Source organism: Mastomys coucha, unplaced genomic scaffold (assembly GCF_008632895.1).
Source record: "Mastomys coucha isolate ucsf_1 unplaced genomic scaffold, UCSF_Mcou_1 pScaffold15, whole genome shotgun sequence".
NCBI lineage: Eukaryota > Metazoa > Chordata > Mammalia > Rodentia > Muridae > Mastomys > Mastomys coucha.
In genome coordinates, this window is record NW_022196897.1 from 18,069,940 (window position 1) to 18,075,939 (window position 6,000).

At 46.6% G+C, this 6,000-nt stretch overlaps 1 protein-coding gene across 5 annotated transcripts in view; it reads right to left on the minus strand.

Annotated features, from left to right (window-relative positions):
* Positions 1-6,000, minus strand: part of Kyat1 (kynurenine aminotransferase 1) — a 39,762-nt gene that overhangs the window by 23,577 nt on the left and 10,185 nt on the right. For 2 of the 5 annotated variants that reach the window (XM_031369662.1, XM_031369664.1), the window contains exon 2: positions 5,033-5,137. The exons of the other annotated variants lie outside the window; for them this stretch is intronic. The gene's annotated coding sequence lies outside the window, so the exon portion shown is untranslated. The remainder of the gene's footprint in view (positions 1-5,032; positions 5,138-6,000) is intronic. 5 annotated transcript variants of the gene reach the window in all.

Consider the following 6,000-nt stretch of genomic DNA (forward strand, 5'->3'; position numbering starts at 1 on the left):
TTTGGGTTGGGCATAGTGTCACAAGTCTGTAACTTTGATATTCAGAAGTTGGAGGCAGGAGAATCATGAGGTTTTTATTTTAAAATTTTATTTATTTATTTATTTATCTATTTATTTATTCTGTGTGTGTGTGTGCATGCGTGTGCACGTGCATGAGCTCACGTGTGGAAGTCACACACCTTTCAGGAGTCATCCTTTCTCCCTCCATCACGGAGGTTCTGAGGATAAAACCCAGGTCACCTGAGTTGGTGGCAGATGTTGTAACCTGCTTAGCTATCTTGCCAGCCCCAGAATCATAGGCATTTTGATGTAACCCAAGCTACATAGTTAAGATTGTGCCTCAAAACAAGCAAATAAACAAGGACTGGGCCTGCAGCTCAGTAGCAGAGCCCTTGGTTGGTCTGTCCCAGGCCTTGGCTCCGTCCAAGCTGGACCACATGAATCAATACATCTTCTCTGGGCCTCTCAGCTCCTGCTAGTCAGTGTACACTCGGCAAGTTTCTTTCATTGCACTTGGAAGGTTTCCAGCAAGGACAGCTACAGTGCTCCAGTTCCTAAGGTGAGCTACTCAGTCCCATGCAAATGTGACTTCCCACGTCCAGGTCCCTTGCTTACCTACACTTATGTCTCTCCTGGCTAACGCTCTCTTCTGATACTCCATTTTGTGAAATGATACATGGGTCCCCTTGTTTTATCACTTGGTGACAGCATGTTTTGCTGCCTGTCCCTGAACAAATACAGTGACTAATCAACCCCACCCCACACATGGGAAGCAGAGACCAGACACGACTGGTTGCCACTCCCATGTAACCTGTCATTTTGTAACCTGTCCTTTCTTGAAATCTGTGGGGGAGAACTAACTCCAAAGTTCATGTTATGCAACTATCAGTGATTAACTTTATATGGTCACTGACATTTGAACTGTGTTAATGAAAGCCAGGGTTATTTAACTAAATCTGGACAGCTGTAATTTATCCTTATCACAATGGTTCAGTGAGGCCTGCTTAATATAATGAATGGTTATGATTATGCTGAACAATGTTTGGAGAGGCTCTATTGAATTATAAATCCTGGCTTCGCTGGGTTGGGTTTGGAGACTTACAGACTTGCACATAGTTTGATTTGTAAGTGTGTGTTCAGTGTGTAGGTATGTTCATGTGTGCACAGAAGCAGGAGGGCCGAGGCTAACCTAAAATGTCATTCTCCTCCCCAGGAGACACTACAGGTATACCAGGTTTATTTTTACACGGGTACTGAGAATCGAAATTGGGCCTTCATGCTTACACAGCAAGCCCTTTACCAATGGAGCTAACTTCTGATACAGTTTTTTGAGATTTTTTTTTTCTTTTTCCAAGACAGGGTTTCTCTGTGTAGCCCTGGTTGTCCTCGAACTCAGAAATCCACCTGCCTCTGCCTCCCAAGTGCTGGGATTAAAGGCGTGCGCCACCACCACCTGGCCTAACTTCTGATACAGTTGCTGGTAAAGCACTTGTCTGGCATGAGTGGATCTGAGATCTATTTTTAACAAGGTTTTGAACTTCACAGAGACTTGAAGTAAATGAATGGTGGCCTGGGGTTGGAGTGGGAGTAGGATAGTGGTTTACAAATGAGAAGTGATGTCCACAGGCCCAAGGAACTGTTCATAGTTGTATTGTGGTGACATGTCTGAACATTTAGTCAAAATCATGAAGAATTTGATGGGATGTAGAATCCACAGGGTGTGGGGTGAAAGGGTGGAGGTGGAGTGGGGTGGGGTTAGGAGTACATGCTGCTCTATCAGAGGACCTAGGTTTGGTTCCTAGCACCCATGTCAGATGGCGCACAAGCACTTAGAACTCCAGCTCCAGGGCATCTGATAGCCTCACCTGGTCTCCAGGCATAAACCTACACACACACACACACACACACAGAGCGGGGTATCATAATTAAAAATTTTAAAATGAGCTGGACAGTAGTGGCATACACACTTGGGAGGCAGAGGCAGGTGGATCTCTGAGTCTGAGGCTAGCCTATTGAGTTTCAGGATAGCCAGGGCTACGAAGTGAGACTGTCTAAAAAATAAAAAAACAAAACCCCCAAATTAATAAAAAATAAAATAAAGGGCTGCAGAGATGTCTCAGCAATTAAGAGCAGTGGCTGCTCTTGCAGAGGTCCTGGGGTTGGCTCCCAGCATCCACATGGAGGCTCGCAACCTTTTGTAACTCTAGTTCCTGAGCATAGGCGTCCTCATCTGGCATCTGTGAATATGATACACAGACACTGTGCTGGCTAATTTGATGTTAACTTGATATAAGCTACAGTCACTGGAGAGGAGGGAGCATCAACTGAGAAAATGCCTCAATTCGATCAGGCTATAGGCAGGCCCGTAGGGTGCTTTCTTTTTTGGCTTTTCAAGATAGGGTTTCTCTGTGTAGCCCTGGCTATCCTGGAACTTGCTCTGTAGACCAGGCTGGACTCTAACTCACAGAGAACCACCTGCTCCTGCCTCCCAAATGCTGGGATTAAAGACATGAAAACCATCCTTCCCATCCCCACCCTCAGAAGTGGATTTTTTCATTCTTTCTTTTTTTCCTTGTGCGTGTTTTCTTAATTGCCACGCACACTTGTCTACTCCAGTCACATCCAAAATATTGGGGATAAAATCCTGATAAAGGATAAGAGGCAATAAGACTTCAAAAGGAGATCTTGCCTCCTGGATTTCAGACCAATTGCTGGTATCTCCTAACTCAGACGTGTTTCAGATTAGTCTTCCCAATCATCAACACGGCCTCATAATTAGGCATAAAGCTACCCCAAGTAATGATTTGTAAATGGTTAAGATTGGGCATTGTCTCCTGGCCAACACAATGTTTCCAACTATCCTATTAATGTTTTAAGTACTAGACAGTAATTGAAAGGTTTCTCTCACTCTAGGACATTAGCTGAAAGTGTTAGGTCGGGATTCCCCTCTGCAAGCCTCCAGCAAGAACCAGAGAATTAGCATAAGAATACCTCAACAAGGAGGGCTCCACCCCTATTCCTCCTGTTTCACACCTAGCTACCAGACCCTGCTGACCTTGGTGTGGGGGTCGCTTGCCTACTTGACTTCAGTCTAGCAGAAGGACTGGGAGAAGAGAGACTTGGACTCACATGCAGGACCAACACTAGAACTTAGATGGGCTAGGACTCAGATTCATGCACCCACATTCACCCGGGCCCAGAGTGCTTGGGCCCGGGGATGCAGCACCAGTTCAGAGGAGATAGCTGCTGCTTTAGACCCAGTATGTTTCAGATAGCCTCAGATGTACCTCAACTGTTGAGCTGCCAGATTTTTCATTTCTCTTTTGCAATGATTGTAAAAGCCTCATGTCATTTTTAAAGAAATACATTCAGATCTTACATCACTCGTGTGTAGTCTGTTTGTCAAAGCCGAATCCCGTGCACACCTGGCCAGAACCCCTTGTCCCGCGGAACAAGGGACCCCATAAGAAATCCCGGTCCGCGGCACTTAATTAGTGATTGATGTCGGAGGGCCTAGCCAATTGTGGGTAGTACCATCCTGGGAAGAAAGTCCTGGATTCTAGAAGAAATCAGACTGAACAATCCATGGGGAACAAGACAGTAAGCAGCGCCCCTCCATGGCCTCTGAATTAGCTCCTGTCTCCAGGTTCCTGCTATGTTCCTGTCCTGACTTCCTTCAGTGATGAACAGTGATATGGAAGTGTAAGCCAAATAAAGCCTATCCTTCCCAACTTGTTTTTTGGTCATGGTATTTCACTGTGAAAATAAAAATTTAGCAGGTACTTGCCCACGTAAGTCCTGGATTGAAAGAGTTAAATTTGAGACCAGTACTGAAAACCACAGGAGCTAGGCCTGTAAGAAGCGGCCTGTGGGCCAGGGAAAAGCTGTTAGGAGAGCCCAGACCAGGGGTGTAAATCTCAGAGATAAGGCAAGGAGGTGTCCGGCCAGGGCGCCTGAGACACGCCTGGCCAGACATTGAGTGATGGACCCTGGGCCATTTGGTTTCCTTAAGTGTTAGCTAAGGGTCAGTATGAACTTTGAATAGCACTCTCCCCTCTTGCTAGGAATTTCACTTTTTTTTTTTTAGGAATTCTCAACTCTGATCTGCACACACAACATTCAAAATAGCCAATCATGTATAGCCACACCAATTCCTTTGTCTCCCCAGACTTTTTTCCTATAAAAAGCCTTAACCCCTGGACCTCGTGGTTGGATTTCCCTAGACTCCTGCGTGAGTTCGATTGGGAAACGAACCAGGGCCCTGAATAAAACTACCTCTGCATTTGCATCAAGACGGCTTTTCATGTTCTTTGGGTGCATGTCTCCTGGGACTTGAGCGGGAACTCCCTATGGGGTCTTTCAACTGCAGCAACAGAAACCCTAACTAAGACGGGCATACATGCAGGAAAAACACTCATAAATGAGCTAAAAATAAGTAAGTGTGTAGACAGATAGACAGACAGGCAGGCAGGCAGGCAAAACAGAGCCAAGCATGGTGGTGTACACCTCTAATCCCAGCACTTGGGAGGCAAAGCATACAGATCTCTGTGAGCTTTAAGTCAACCTGTTCTCCACAGCAAGTTCCAGGCTAGTCAGAGCTACATAGAAGTACCCTGTCTCAAACAAACAACCCACCAGAGGATCTCTGCTACGGGGGTAGCACTGGTGCTTGGGTATACTAAGGAGACATCTCCACCAGGGCAGGGATCAGAAGGGCACCTCCCTGAATCTAGCCAGCTACTGGCCACCAGCCTTACCTTAGGAAAGCTTACGGGTGGCCCTAGGTTACCTGGCATGCTTCAATACCCTGGTGCTGGCGTCAACTGTGCCCCGCCTGCTGACCCCACTGTACATACTTGTCCAGTAGGCTCTGTTTACTCTGCACCTCAGGCTGGCCTCAGGAGTGGGCTGACTCCCGAGTCTGCAGTTTCTATGTTCCCTTTTCTTTAGGATGAACAGAGAGTAAAGTCTCCCGACAAGCCAAAATAACAAAACAAAACACTACCTTTTGCCAGGCAGTAGTGGTACACACCTTTAATCCCAGCCATTCAGAGGCAGAGGCAGATGGACCTCTGATATTGAGGCTAGTCCGATCTATAAGCAAGTTTCAGGACAGCCAGGAACAGAGAAACCTTGTCTGGAAAAGGCAAAACATAAAAAATGAAGTGGTGCTGGAGACAGCTCAGTGGTTACTCTGCCACAGGTCTCAGGTTTGACTCCGAGCAGCAACAAGGTGGCTCACAACCACCTATAACTCCAACCCTAGGGATCCACCACCCCTCTTCTGGCCCGCATAGGTACTGCACACATACAAATAGACATGCATTTAGGCAAAATAACCATCATACACCTTTAAAAAAAAAAAAGGCACCAGGTACTGTGGACTATGCCTTCAATCCCATACTCAGCAGGCAGAGGCAGGGAGATCTCTGTGAGTTTGAGGTCAGTCAGATCTCCAAGGGGGACCTGGCATTCCAGGCAAAGTACAGACAAAAGAACAAAAGAAGTTGCCGAGAAGTTCGTGTTGAGATACAACTGTGATGCTGTGACAACACCTATTGCCTGAGGACATCTGCAGACCTCTGAGCCAATGGGGACTCCCTCCTGACTCTTCCCTGACTTCTCAATGTTTATGTTATGCAAATGTCATTGTAACTTAGAGATCCAGTTTGGCTCTCAAGTATAAATGCTGAAACCCAAAAGTAAAGAGTGAGCCTTGATTTGGAAACCCTCAACTAGGCTTCCTGTCCTTTTGTTCTCGAACTCTGTGTTTCAGGTTCTCCTTTTTTCCCTCCCTTCGAGACAGAACCCGATTCATGAAACTGCGGGACAGTTTCATAATGGCGCCCGAACTTGTGGAGCTCGAATACGGAGGATAGATGAAGGAGACACCGTTAAGAAGCAGGGTCTTAGCCGGGCAGTGGTGGCGCAGGCCTTTAATCCCAGCACTTGGGAGGCAGAAACAGGTGGATTTCTGAGTTCGAGGCCAGCCTGGTCTAC